Raw genomic sequence first — 15000 nt, 5'->3', positions numbered from 1 at the left:
AGCCACCGGAGATATGTCAGAGCCCGTACGCCCCCCGCACTCACCCTTAAAGGCCCGCAAGCCCTTGGGGTTCCTGCCGGGGGCGGGCAGCATACATATGTCCGTTCCGTGGGAGCCACCGGAGATATGTCAGAGCCCGTACGCCCCCCGCACTCACCCTTAAAGGCCCGCAAGCCCTTGGGGTTCCTGCCGGGGGCGGGCAGCATACATATGTCCGTTCCGTGTGAGCCACCGGAGATATGTCAGAGCCCGTACGCCCCCCGCACTCACCCTTAAAGGCCCGCAAGCCCTTGGGGTTCCTGCCGGGGGCGGGCAGCATACATATGTCCGTTCCGTGGGAGCCACCGGAGATATGTCAGAGCCCGTACGCCCCCCGCACTCACCCTTAAAGGCCCGCAAGCCCTTGGGGTTCCTGCCGGGGGCGGGCAGCATACATATGTCCGTTCCGTGGGAACCACCGGGGAGATGTCAGAGCCCGTGAAACCCCGAAAGACAGACCCTTAAAGGCCCGCAAGCCCTTGGGGTGAACGTCTGGGGCGGGCAGCATACATACACCCCGGTCGGGAACCACAGGGAGGTGAGGTCAGAGCCCGTGAAACCCCGAAAGACAGACCCTTAAAGGCCCGCAAGCCCTTGGGGTGAACGTCTGGGGCGGGCAGCATACACACTCTCCACGGCGGGCCGCGAAGACTTAGCGGGCGCAGCCGCCGGAGCGGGCCGCCGACGAGGCCTGAAACGCGGGGTGCGGCCGGGACCGTTCCCCCCCTTGCATTTCGCTGGATGATCAGACAGTCGCAAAGAACCGTCTGAAAATCCCGGGCCAAGTCCAGAAAGTGTCCGTAAAAGAGCTAGCGGGGCCCAGCCACTTTCCTCCAGCAAGTGCCCTTAGCTCAGTTTTGACCTCTCTCATTGCACTAAGTGTCTTCAAAAACCCAGTTCCTGTATTTCCCCCGGCACCGTAGAGAAATGCTGACAGCCTGGAACACTGTGGCGGCTGCACACGGCACTCCCATGCCCGCCGCGAGCAGCCTAGCCCCGCCTCAGACCCGCGAGAACCGCCCATCGGCACACGGCCCGCTGTGCGCCCGAGCCGTTTGGTGTAAAAACTGTCCAAAAGTGGTTTCGACCACTTAGGAACATCGTAGAGACTCGAAATAAAAAGGATTTTGTTGGAAAAGCGATTCTGAGGAAGGCTGTGTTAAAATTAATTTCGGGAAATGTCGTTTACCCCCCCCCAAATGGCTCCGAAGTACCCCCCCCCCACCCCCCCCCTAAAAAACCGTGTTCCGGGGGTTTTTCGAGAAAACAAACACACGGGGTATATAGAGGGGACTGAGACGAATCGAATGACGTGCTTTGCAAAGAAATCGGGGGCTCACAGCCCCCCCAGGAGAGGTTCAAAAGTCGGAGGACTGGTCACCTAACTCCCATTGAAGTCAATGGGGGAAAAATGAAAACTGTCAAAAAGGCTTAAAATGGTTCAAAAACCCACTGGGGCAGTAGATAATCATCCTATTTGAATTTTAAAAGTCTTAGTTTGGCGAAAAAATACCTTTTAATAATTGTTTTAGGGGTCAGAAAAATCAGCTCCGGCTGCCTGGTCACCTAGGGGAGATAGAAAATTTTTCTAAGTTTTTCACTCGGCCGCCTGGTCCCCTAACTCGAAAATTTTAAAGTGCTCCCATCGGTCCCGGGATAGGGTGGCTGATAGCTGGGAGCCCCCTGAGCACTGCCCCGGTGTTAGTTTTCGGAGAAATGCCCCCGTTGATTTGTTATGATTTTTTTTCCGCCGGCCGCCTGGTCGCCCTAATGCAAAGTCAATGGGAGTGAGGAGATAGAAAATTTTTCAAAGTTTTTCACTCGGCCGCCTGGTCCCCTAACTCGAAAATTTTAAAGTGCTCCCATCGGTCCCGGGATAGGGTGGCTGATAGCTGGGAGCCCCCTGAGCACTGCCCCGGTGTTAGTTTTCGGAGAAATGCCTCCGTTGATTTGTTATGATTTTTTTTCCGCCGGCCGCCTGGTCGCCCTAATGTAAAGTTGATAGCTGGGAGCCCCCTGAGCACTGCCCCGGTGTTAGTTTTCGGAGAAATGCCTCCGTTGATTTGTTATGATTTTTTTTCCGCCGGCCGCCTGGTCGCCCTAATGTAAAGTCAATGGGAGTGAGGAGATAGAAAATTTTTCAAAGTTTTTCACCCGGCCACAAACGACTCCAAAACACACTGGGGCTGTGGCTGGGACTCTCACCAGGACTGCCCCCTACTTTATTTATGGATTAAAAAGCATTCTATATTAATTTTTCGATTTTTGGGACCCGGGACGCCTGGTCACCTAACTCCCCTTCTATCCCTATGGGGGGGGACGGGGACATCGAAAACGCTCCCATCGCTGCCGAGGCACGCTGCGGGGACTCTCCCTACCATCGCCCCATGCTTCCTTTGAAGAATATATGACGTTTTTCAATTTTCACCGACATTTGAAAATCAAAACTTCAGAACATTTCATAGTTATTCTCAATGGGTTGTCTAGGGGCACACATCTCTAAACTGGGGGAAATGCTCAAAATGATTAAAAAGAAAAACAATGCCCCCAGACCCGGGGGGCTGATAGCTGGGAGCCCCCTGAGCACAGCCCCGGTGTTAGTTTCTGGAGAAATGCCCCCGTTGATTTGTTATGATTTTTTTTCCGCCGGCCGCCTGGTCGCCCTAATGCAAAGTCAATGGGAGTGAGGAGATAGAATATTTTTCAAAGTTTTTCACTCGGCCGTCTGGTCCCCTGACTCGAAAATTTTAAAGTGCTCCCATCGGTCCCAGGGTAGGGTGGCTGATAGCTGGGAGCCCCCTGAGCACTGCCCCGGTGTTAGTTTCTGGAGAAATGCCCCCGTTGATTTGTTATGATTTTTTTTCCGCCGGCCGCCTGGTCGCCCTAATGCAAAGTCAATGGGAGTGAGGAGATAGAATATTTTTCAAAGTTTTTCACTCGGCCGTCTGGTCCCCTGACTCGAAAATTTTAAAGTGCTCCCATCGGTCCCAGGGTAGGGTGGCTGATAGCTGGGAGCCCCCTGAGCACTGCCCCGGTGTTAGTTTCTGGAGAAATGCCCCCGTTGATTTGTTATGATTTTTTTTCCGCCGGCCGCCTGGTCGCCCTAATGCAAAGTCAATGGGAGTGAGGAGATAGAATATTTTTCAAAGTTTTTCACTCGGCCGTCTGGTCCCCTGACTCGAAAATTTTAAAGTGCTCCCATCGGTCCCAGGGTAGGGTGGCTGATAGCTGGGAGCCCCCTGAGCACTGCCCCGGTGTTAGTTTCTGGAGAAATGCCCCCGTTGATTTGTTATGATTTTTTTTCCGCCGGCCGCCTGGTCGCCCTAATGCAAAGTCAATGGGAGTGAGGAGATAGAATATTTTTCAAAGTTTTTCACTCGGCCGTCTGGTCCCCTGACTCGAAAATTTTAAAGTGCTCCCATCGGTCCCAGGGTAGGGTGGCTGATAGCTGGGAGCCCCCTGAGCACTGCCCCGGTGTTAGTTTCTGGAGAAATGCCCCCGTTGATTTGTTATGATTTTTTTTCCGCCGGCCGCCTGGTCGCCCTAATGCAAAGTCAATGGGAGTGAGGAGATAGAATATTTTTCAAAGTTTTTCACTCGGCCGTCTGGTCCCCTGACTCGAAAATTTTAAAGTGCTCCCATCGGTCCCAGGGTAGGGTGGCTGATAGCTGGGAGCCCCCTGAGCACAGCCCCGGTGTTAGTTTCTGGAGAAATGCCCCCGTTGATTTGTTATGATTTTTTTTCCGCCGGCCGCCTGGTCGCCCTAATGCAAAGTCAATGGGAGTGAGGAGATAGAATATTTTTCAAAGTTTTTCACTCGGCCGTCTGGTCCCCTGACTCGAAAATTTTAAAGTGCTCCCATCGGTCCCGGGATAGGGTGGCTGATAGCTGGGAGCCTCCTGAGCACTGCCCCGGTGTTAGTTTCTGGAGAACTGCCCCCGTTGATTTGTTATGATCCGTAGTTGCCGGCCGGCCGCCCGGCATTGCTCTATCGGATGGAGCGTGGGCTGGCTATGGGAGATTTAGCGATTTTCGGAACCGGCCCCGATGGCCCCCCAAACCGGGTGGCCACGAGGTGGGACCCCCCTGAGCACTGCCCCGGTGTTAGTTTTCCGAGAAATGCCCCCGTTGATTTGTTATGATCCGTAGTTGCCGGCCGGCCGCCCGGCATTGCTCTATCGGATGGAGCGTGGGCTGGCTATGGGAGATTTAGCGATTTTCGGAACCGGCCCCGATCGCCCCCCAAACCGGGTGGCCACGAGGTGGGACCCCCCTGAGCACTGCCCCGGTGTTAGTTTTCGGAGAAATGCCCCCGTTGATTTGTTATGATCCGTAGTTGCCGGCCGGCCGCCCGGCATTGCTCTATCGGATGGAGCGTGGGCTGGCTATGGGAGATTTAGCGATTTTCGGAACCGGCCCCGATCGCCCCCCAAACCGGGTGGCCACGAGGTGGGACCCCCCTGAGCACTGCCCCGGTGTTAGTTTTCGGAGAAATGCCCCCGTTGATTTGTTATGATCCGTAGTTGCCGGCCGGCCGCCCGGCATTGCTCTATCGGATGGAGCGTGGGCTGGCTATGGGAGATTTAGCGATTTTCGGAACCGGCCCCGATCGCCCCCCAAACCGGGTGGCCACGAGGTGGGACCCCCCTGAGCACTGCCCCGGTGTTAGTTTTCGGAGAAATGCCCCCGTTGATTTGTTATGATCCGTAGTTGCCGGCCGGCCGCCCGGCATTGCTCTATCGGATGGAGCGTGGGCTGGCTATGGGAGATTTAGCGATTTTCGGAACCGGCCCCGATCGCCCCCCAAACCGGGTGGCCACGAGGTGGGACCCCCCTGAGCACTGCCCCGGTGTTAGTTTTCGGAGAAATGCCCCCGTTGATTTGTTATGATCCGTAGTTGCCGGCCGGCCGCCCGGCATTGCTCTATCGGATGGAGCGTGGGCTGGCTATGGGAGATTTAGCGATTTTCGGAACCGGCCCCGATCGCCCCCCAAACCGGGTGGCCACGAGGTGGGACCCCCCTGAGCACTGCCCCGGTGTTAGTTTTCGGAGAAATGCCCCCGTTGATTTGTTATGATCCGTAGTTGCCGGCCGGCCGCCCGGCATTGCTCTATCGGATGGAGCGTGGGCTGGCTATGGGAGATTTAGCGATTTTCGGAACCGGCCCCGATCGCCCCCCAAACCGGGTGGCCACGAGGTGGGACCCCCCTGAGCACTGCCCCGGTGTTAGTTTTCGGAGAAATGCCCCCGTTGATTTGTTACGATTATTTTTCGCCCAGGCGATGTGCCTTTTCATTTTGTTTTGCACTTTCCTTCATTCCTTGGTGCATGCTACCATCTAACGGACACATTTCGGTACTGCAGTTTGAAAGTAATTTCCCCGTCTAGGGATCTCTCAATGCCCTGGGCTGCGAAAGGAGGGCAAGGACACCCTATGTTCTCATGAGTGCAAAGCCCCCCCGGCTTCAAGGCATTCCAAAAGGAAAACCGGAGACACTGCTGTACACACACACACACACACACACACACACACACACACACACACACACACAGAGAGAGAGAGAGAGAGAGAGAGAGAGAGAGAGAGATAGAGAGAGAGTAGTCACACAGTGGAATAAACTCCCCAGCGATGTGGTAGAAGCTGAAAGTTGGGGAACATTGTGATGGTCTATATTTCTTGGCAGATAATAAAAGATGCTCTTATCATGCCTCCGTTGATGTGTTATGATCCATAGGTTGCCGGCCGCCCGGCATTGCTCTGATCGGATGGACCGTGGGCTGCCTATGGCAGAGTATGGGCGATTCTTCAGCCGGCCCCGATGGCCCCCCAAACCGGGTGGCCACGAGGTGGGACCCCCCTGAGCACTGCCCCGGTGTTAGTTTTCGGAGAAATGCCCCCGTTGATTTGTTATGATCCGTAGTTGCCGGCCGGCCGCCCGGCATTGCTCTATCGGATGGAGCGTGGGCTGGCTATGGGAGATTTAGCGATTTTCGGAACCGGCCCCGATCGCCCCCCAAACCGGGTGGCCACGAGGTGGGACCCCCCTGAGCACTGCCCCGGTGTTAGTTTTCGGAGAAATGCCCCCGTTGATTTCTTATGATCCGTAGTTGCCGGCCGGCCGCCCGGCATTGCTCTATCGGATGGAGCGTGGGCTGGCTATGGGAGATTTAGCGATTTTCGGAACCGGCCCCGATCGCCCCCCAAACCGGGTGGCCACGAGGTGGGACCCCCCTGAGCACTGCCCCGGTGTTAGTTTTCGGAGAAATGCCCCCGTTGATTTGTTACGATTATTTTTCGCCCAGGCGATGTGCCTTTTCATTTTGTTTTGCACTTTCCTTCATTCCTTGGTGCATGCTGCCATCTAACGGACACATTTCGGTACTGCAGTTTGAAAGTAATTTCCCCGTCTAGGGATCTCTCTCTCGTCTAGGGACACTGCTGTACACACACACACACACACACACACACACACACACACACACACACACACACACACACAGTGAGAGAGAGGGAGAGATAGAGAGAGAGAGAGGTGGAGAGGGAGAGAGAGGTGGAGATAGAGAGATGGAGATAGAGATGGAGATAGAGAGAGATGGAGATAGAGAGAGAGATGGAGATGGAGAGAGAGATGGTGATAGAGAGATAGAGATAGAGAGAGAGATGGTGATAGAGAGATGGAGATAGAGAGAGAGATGGTGATAGAGAGATGGAGATAGAGAGAGAGATGGTGACAGAGAGAGAGTCGTCACACTCTGGAACAAACTCCCCAGAAGCTGAAAGTTGGGGAACATTATGATGATCTTTATTTCTTGGCAGATAATAAATGATGATCTTACAGAGGGCGACTTACAACACCAGTGCAAACATACAGCGAAGGACAAGGCATCAATCGCGACAGAATCCCTTGAGTTAAAGCAGCAGATTCAGAATAACACACGTCAAAACAGACTGGAGACTAAAACGAGCACGAAAGGTGTCGAATATGTGGCCTCCTCTCGCTTGTAAACTCTCTCGTGTTCCTGTCGATGGGGTCGGCGGCTCGGGGCAGCGGCCTAGCAGCAGCAGGCAGGCCACCCGGCTGCCTGGGGCTGACCTCCGGGGCAGGCAGGCAGGCAGACCTCCAGGGCAGGCAGGCAGGCAGGCAGGCAGACCTCCAGGGCTAACAGGCTGACCTCCAGGGCTGGCAGGCTGACCTCCAGGGCTGGAAGGCAGGATGGCAGACCTCCAGGGCAGGCAGGCAGGCAGGCAGGCAGGCAGGCAGACCTCCAGGGCTGGCAGGGAGACCTCCAGGGCTGGCAGGCAGGCAGGCAGGGCTGTGTGGCTGGGGAGGGCAGGCTGGCAGGCAGGTAGGCCGTGCTGCTGCCAGGGCTGGAAGGCTGACCTCCAGGGCAGGCAGGCAGGCAGACCTCCAGGGCAGGCAGGCAGGTAGGCCGTGCTGCTGCCAGGGCTGGCAGGCTGACCTCCAGGGCAGGCAGGCAGGCAGGCAGACCTCCAGGGCTGGCAGGCTGACCTCCAGGGCAGGCAGGCAGGCAGGCAGGCAGACCTCCAGGGCTAACAGGCTGACCTCCAGGGCTGGCAGGCTGACCTCCAGGGCTGGAAGGCAGGATGGCAGACCTCCAGGGCAGGCAGGCAGGCAGGCAGGCAGGCAGGCAGACCTCCAGGGCTGGCAGGGAGACCTCCAGGGCTGGCAGGCAGGCAGGCAGGGCTGTGTGGCTGGGGAGGGCAGGCTGGCAGGCAGGTAGGCCGTGCTGCTGCCAGGGCTGGAAGGCTGACCTCCAGGGCAGGCAGGCAGGCAGACCTCCAGGGCAGGCAGGCAGGTAGGCCGTGCTGCTGCCAGGGCTGGCAGGCTGACCTCCAGGGCAGGCAGGCAGGCAGGCAGACCTCCAGGGCTGGCAGGCTGACCTCCAGGGCAGGCAGGCAGGCAGGCAGGCAGACCTCCAGGGCTAACAGGCTGACCTCCAGGGCTGGCAGGCTGACCTCCAGGGCTGGAAGGCAGGATGGCAGACCTCCAGGGCAGGCAGGCAGGCAGGCAGGCAGGCAGGCAGACCTCCAGGGCTGGCAGGGAGACCTCCAGGGCTGGCAGGCAGGCAGGCAGGGCTGTGTGGCTGGGGAGGGCAGGCTGGCAGGCAGGTAGGCCGTGCTGCTGCCAGGGCTGGAAGGCTGACCTCCAGGGCAGGCAGGCAGGCAGACCTCCAGGGCAGGCAGGCAGGTAGGCCGTGCTGCTGCCAGGGCTGGCAGGCTGACCTCCAGGGCAGGCAGGCAGGCAGGCAGACCTCCAGGGCTGGCAGGCTGACCTCCAGGGCAGGCAGGCAGGCAGGCAGGCAGACCTCCAGGGCTAACAGGCTGACCTCCAGGGCTGGCAGGCTGACCTCCAGGGCTGGAAGGCAGGATGGCAGACCTCCAGGGCAGGCAGGCAGGCAGGCAGGCAGGCAGGCAGACCTCCAGGGCTGGCAGGGAGACCTCCAGGGCTGGCAGGCAGGCAGGCAGGGCTGTGTGGCTGGGGAGGGCAGGCTGGCAGGCAGGTAGGCCGTGCTGCTGCCAGGGCTGGAAGGCTGACCTCCAGGGCAGGCAGGCAGGCAGACCTCCAGGGCAGGCAGGCAGGTAGGCCGTGCTGCTGCCAGGGCTGGCAGGCTGACCTCCAGGGCAGGCAGGCAGGCAGGCAGACCTCCAGGGCTGGCAGGCTGACCTCCAGGGCAGGCAGGCAGGCAGGCAGGCAGACCTCCAGGGCTAACAGGCTGACCTCCAGGGCTGGCAGGCTGACCTCCAGGGCTGGAAGGCAGGATGGCAGACCTCCAGGGCAGGCAGGCAGGCAGGCAGGCAGGCAGGCAGACCTCCAGGGCTGGCAGGGAGACCTCCAGGGCTGGCAGGCAGGCAGGCAGGGCTGTGTGGCTGGGGAGGGCAGGCTGGCAGGCAGGTAGGCCGTGCTGCTGCCAGGGCTGGAAGGCTGACCTCCAGGGCAGGCAGGCAGGCAGACCTCCAGGGCAGGCAGGCAGGTAGGCCGTGCTGCTGCCAGGGCTGGCAGGCTGACCTCCAGGGCAGGCAGGCAGGCAGGCAGACCTCCAGGGCTGGCAGGCTGACCTCCAGGGCAGGCAGGCAGGCAGGCAGGCAGACCTCCAGGGCTAACAGGCTGACCTCCAGGGCTGGCAGGCTGACCTCCAGGGCTGGAAGGCAGGATGGCAGACCTCCAGGGCAGGCAGGCAGGCAGGCAGGCAGGCAGGCAGACCTCCAGGGCTGGCAGGGAGACCTCCAGGGCTGGCAGGCAGGCAGGCAGGGCTGTGTGGCTGGGGAGGGCAGGCTGGCAGGCAGGTAGGCCGTGCTGCTGCCAGGGCTGGAAGGCTGACCTCCAGGGCAGGCAGGCAGGCAGACCTCCAGGGCAGGCAGGCAGGTAGGCCGTGCTGCTGCCAGGGCTGGCAGGCTGACCTCCAGGGCAGGCAGGCAGGCAGGCAGACCTCCAGGGCTGGCAGGCTGACCTCCAGGGCAGGCAGGCAGGCAGGCAGGCAGACCTCCAGGGCTAACAGGCTGACCTCCAGGGCTGGCAGGCTGACCTCCAGGGCTGGAAGGCAGGATGGCAGACCTCCAGGGCAGGCAGGCAGGCAGGCAGGCAGGCAGGCAGACCTCCAGGGCTGGCAGGGAGACCTCCAGGGCTGGCAGGCAGGCAGGCAGGGCTGTGTGGCTGGGGAGGGCAGGCTGGCAGGCAGGTAGGCCGTGCTGCTGCCAGGGCTGGAAGGCTGACCTCCAGGGCAGGCAGGCAGGCAGACCTCCAGGGCAGGCAGGCAGGTAGGCCGTGCTGCTGCCAGGGCTGGCAGGCAGACCTCCAGGGCTAACAGGCTGACCTCCAGGGCAGGCAGGCAGACCTCCAGGGCAGGCAGTGCTGCTACCAGGGCTGGATAGCAGACCTCCAGGGCAGGCAGGCAGACCTCCAGGGCAGGCAGGCAGACCTCCAGGGCAGGCAGGCAGACCTCCAGGGCTGGATAGCTGACCTCCAGGGCTAACAGGCAGACCTCCAGGGCTGGCAGGCTGACCTCCAGGGCAGGCAGTGCTGCTGCCAGGGCAGGCAGGCAGACCTCCAGGGCTAACAGGCAGGCAGGCAGACCTCCAGGGCTGGATAGCAGACCTCCAGGGCTAACAGGCTGACCTCCAGGCCAGGCAGTGCTGCTGCCAGGGCAGGCAGGCAGACCTCCAGGGCAGGCAGTGCTGCTACCAGGGCAGGCAGTGCTGCTACCAGGGCTGGAAGGCAGACCTCCAGGGCTAACAGGCAGACCTCCAGGGCAGGCAGGCAGACCTCCAGGGCAGGCAGGCAGACCTCCAGGGCTGGATAGCTGACCTCCAGGGCTAACAGGCAGACCTCCAGGGCTGGCAGGCTGACCTCCAGGGCAGGCAGTGCTGCTGCCAGGGCAGGCAGGCAGACCTCCAGGGCTAACAGGCAGGCAGGCAGACCTCCAGGGCTGGATAGCAGACCTCCAGGGCTAACAGGCAGGCAGGCAGACCTCCAGGGCTGGATAGCAGACCTCCAGGGCTAACAGGCTGACCTCCAGGGCTAACAGGCAGGCAGGCAGACCTCCAGGGCTGGATAGCAGACCTCCAGGGCTAACAGGCTGACCTCCAGGCCAGGCAGTGCTGCTGCCAGGGCAGGCAGGCAGACCTCCAGGGCAGGCAGTGCTGCTACCAGGGCAGGCAGTGCTGCTACCAGGGCTGGAAGGCAGACCTCCAGGGCTAACAGGCAGACCTCCAGGGCAGGCAGGCAGACCTCCAGGGCAGGCAGGCAGACCTCCAGGGCTGGATAGCTGACCTCCAGGGCTAACAGGCAGACCTCCAGGGCTGGCAGGCTGACCTCCAGGGCAGGCAGTGCTGCTGCCAGGGCAGGCAGGCAGACCTCCAGGGCTAACAGGCAGGCAGGCAGACCTCCAGGGCTGGATAGCAGACCTCCAGGGCTAACAGGCAGGCAGGCAGACCTCCAGGGCTAACAGGCAGACCTCCAGGGCAGGCAGGCAGACCTCCAGGGCAGGCAGGCAGACCTCCAGGGCTGGATAGCAGACCTCCAGGGCTAACAGGCAGACCTCCAGGGCTGGCAGGCTGACCTCCAGGGCAGGCAGTGCTGCTACCAGGGCAGGCAGTGCTGCTACCAGGGCTGGATAGCTGACCTCCAGGGCTAACAGGCAGACCTCCAGGGCAGGCAGGCAGACCTCCAGGGCAGGCAGTGCTGCTACCAGGGCTGGATAGCAGACCTCCAGGGCTAACAGGCAGACCTCCAGGGCTGGAAGGCAGGCAGTGCTGCTACCAGGGCAGGCAGGCTGTCCTCCAGGGCAGGCAGGCAGACCTCCAGGGCAGGCAGTGCTGCTACCAGGGCTGGATAGCAGACCTCCAGGGCAGGCAGGCAGACCTCCAGGGCTAACAGGCTGACCTCCAGGGCAGGCAGGCAGACCTCCAGGGCAGGCAGTGCTGCTACCAGGGCTGGATAGCAGACCTCCAGGGCAGGCAGGCAGACCTCCAGGGCAGGCAGGCAGACCTCCAGGGCAGGCAGGCAGACCTCCAGGGCTGGATAGCAGACCTCCAGGGCTAACAGGCTGACCTCCAGGGCTAACAGGCAGGCAGGCAGACCTCCAGGGCTGGATAGCAGACCTCCAGGGCTAACAGGCAGGCAGGCAGACCTCCAGGGCTAACAGGCAGACCTCCAGGGCAGGCAGGCAGACCTCCAGGGCAGGCAGGCAGACCTCCAGGGCTGGATAGCAGACCTCCAGGGCTAACAGGCAGACCTCCAGGGCTGGCAGGCTGACCTCCAGGGCAGGCAGTGCTGCTACCAGGGCAGGCAGTGCTGCTACCAGGGCTGGATAGCTGACCTCCAGGGCTAACAGGCAGACCTCCAGGGCAGGCAGGCAGACCTCCAGGGCAGGCAGTGCTGCTACCAGGGCTGGATAGCAGACCTCCAGGGCTAACAGGCAGACCTCCAGGGCTGGAAGGCAGGCAGTGCTGCTACCAGGGCAGGCAGGCTGTCCTCCAGGGCAGGCAGGCAGACCTCCAGGGCAGGCAGTGCTGCTACCAGGGCTGGATAGCAGACCTCCAGGGCAGGCAGGCAGACCTCCAGGGCTAACAGGCTGACCTCCAGGGCAGGCAGGCAGACCTCCAGGGCAGGCAGTGCTGCTACCAGGGCTGGATAGCAGACCTCCAGGGCAGGCAGGCAGACCTCCAGGGCAGGCAGGCAGACCTCCAGGGCAGGCAGGCAGACCTCCAGGGCTGGATAGCAGACCTCCAGGGCTAACAGGCTGACCTCCAGGGCTAACAGGCAGGCAGGCAGACCTCCAGGGCTGGATAGCAGACCTCCAGGGCTAACAGGCAGGCAGGCAGACCTCCAGGGCTAACAGGCAGACCTCCAGGGCAGGCAGGCAGACCTCCAGGGCAGGCAGGCAGACCTCCAGGGCTGGATAGCAGACCTCCAGGGCTAACAGGCAGACCTCCAGGGCTGGCAGGCTGACCTCCAGGGCAGGCAGTGCTGCTACCAGGGCAGGCAGTGCTGCTACCAGGGCTGGATAGCTGACCTCCAGGGCTAACAGGCAGACCTCCAGGGCAGGCAGGCAGACCTCCAGGGCAGGCAGTGCTGCTACCAGGGCTGGATAGCAGACCTCCAGGGCTAACAGGCAGACCTCCAGGGCTGGAAGGCAGGCAGTGCTGCTACCAGGGCAGGCAGGCTGTCCTCCAGGGCAGGCAGGCAGACCTCCAGGGCAGGCAGTGCTGCTACCAGGGCTGGATAGCAGACCTCCAGGGCAGGCAGGCAGACCTCCAGGGCTAACAGGCTGACCTCCAGGGCAGGCAGGCAGACCTCCAGGGCAGGCAGTGCTGCTACCAGGGCTGGATAGCAGACCTCCAGGGCAGGCAGGCAGACCTCCAGGGCAGGCAGGCAGACCTCCAGGGCAGGCAGGCAGACCTCCAGGGCTGGATAGCAGACCTCCAGGGCTAACAGGCTGACCTCCAGGGCTAACAGGCAGGCAGGCAGACCTCCAGGGCTGGATAGCAGACCTCCAGGGCTAACAGGCAGGCAGGCAGACCTCCAGGGCTAACAGGCAGACCTCCAGGGCAGGCAGGCAGACCTCCAGGGCAGGCAGGCAGACCTCCAGGGCTGGATAGCAGACCTCCAGGGCTAACAGGCAGACCTCCAGGGCTGGCAGGCTGACCTCCAGGGCAGGCAGTGCTGCTACCAGGGCAGGCAGTGCTGCTACCAGGGCTGGATAGCTGACCTCCAGGGCTAACAGGCAGACCTCCAGGGCAGGCAGGCAGACCTCCAGGGCAGGCAGTGCTGCTACCAGGGCTGGATAGCAGACCTCCAGGGCTAACAGGCAGACCTCCAGGGCTGGAAGGCAGGCAGTGCTGCTACCAGGGCAGGCAGGCTGTCCTCCAGGGCAGGCAGGCAGACCTCCAGGGCAGGCAGTGCTGCTACCAGGGCTGGATAGCAGACCTCCAGGGCAGGCAGGCAGACCTCCAGGGCTAACAGGCTGACCTCCAGGGCAGGCAGGCAGACCTCCAGGGCAGGCAGTGCTGCTACCAGGGCTGGATAGCAGACCTCCAGGGCAGGCAGGCAGACCTCCAGGGCAGGCAGGCAGACCTCCAGGGCAGGCAGGCAGACCTCCAGGGCTGGATAGCAGACCTCCAGGGCTAACAGGCTGACCTCCAGGGCTAACAGGCAGGCAGGCAGACCTCCAGGGCTGGATAGCAGACCTCCAGGGCTAACAGGCTGACCTCCAGGCCAGGCAGTGCTGCTACCAGGGCAGGCAGGCAGACCTCCAGGGCAGGCAGTGCTGCTGCCAGGGCAGGCAGGCAGACCTCCAGGGCTGGATAGCAGACCTCCAGGGCTAACAGGCAGACCTCCAGGGCTGGATAGCAGACCTCCAGGGCTGGATAGCAGACCTCCAGGGCAGGCAGTGCTGCTACCAGGGCAGGCAGTGCTGCTGCCAGGGCAGGCAGGCAGACCTCCAGGGCAGGCAGTGCTGCTACCAGGGCTGGATAGCAGACCTCCAGGGCTGGATGGCAGGCAGGCAGACCTCCAGGGCTGGATAGCAGACCTCCAGGGCTAACAGGCAGACCTCCAGGGCAGGCAGGCAGACCTCCAGGGCAGGCAGGCAGACCTCCAGGGCTGGATAGCAGACCTCCAGGGCAGGCAGTGCTGCTACCAGGGCTGGATAGCAGACCTCCAGGGCAGGATAGCAGACCTCCAGGGCTGGATGGCAGGCAGGCAGACCTCCAGGGCAGGCAGGCAGACCTCCAGGGCTGGATAGCAGACCTCCAGGGCTAACAGGCAGGCAGGCAGACCTCCAGGGCTGGATAGCAGACCTCCAGGGCTAACAGGCAGGCAGGCAGACCTCCAGGGCTGGATAGCAGACCTCCAGGGCAGGCAGTGCTGCTACCAGGGCAGGCAGTGCTGCTACCAGGGCTGGAAGGCAGACCTCCAGGGCAGGCAGTGCTGCTACCAGGGCTGGATAGCAGACCTCCAGGGCTGGATAGCAGACCTCCAGGGCAGGCAGGCAGACCTCCAGGGCTGGATAGCAGACCTCCAGGGCTGGCAGGCAGGCAGGCAGACCTCCAGGGCTGGATAGCAGACCTCCAGGGCAGGATAGCAGACCTCCAGGGCTGGATGGCAGGCAGGCAGACCTCCAGGGCTGGATAGCAGACCTCCAGGGCTGGCAGGCAGACCTCCAGGGCTGGATAGCAGACCTCCAGGGCTGGCAGGCTGACCTCCAGGGCAGGCAGGCCGGGCCCCCGGTGCTGCATCTCGGCCGCTGCCTGGGGCGGACCGGCCCGGGTGCCCTTGCGCTTTTTCGACACCAGGGGGCAGTTGGGTGCCATTCCGTCCCTCGTGTGGCGAAATGGCGGTACTGCACCTCCGCCTTTTTGCTGGAGAAAGTCCGCAGTCGGGACAATGCGCCACACGGTCCGTCGGCAGGAGGCCCGGGCCCGGGCACAACTCCCCGGTG

The sequence above is a fragment of the Amia ocellicauda genome, unplaced genomic scaffold (genome assembly GCF_036373705.1).
Source record: "Amia ocellicauda isolate fAmiCal2 unplaced genomic scaffold, fAmiCal2.hap1 HAP1_SCAFFOLD_166, whole genome shotgun sequence".
In the NCBI taxonomy this organism is placed as follows: domain Eukaryota; kingdom Metazoa; phylum Chordata; class Actinopteri; order Amiiformes; family Amiidae; genus Amia; species Amia ocellicauda.
The sequence above is the reverse complement of the archived record's forward strand: the minus strand, read 5'-3'. Positions refer to the sequence as shown.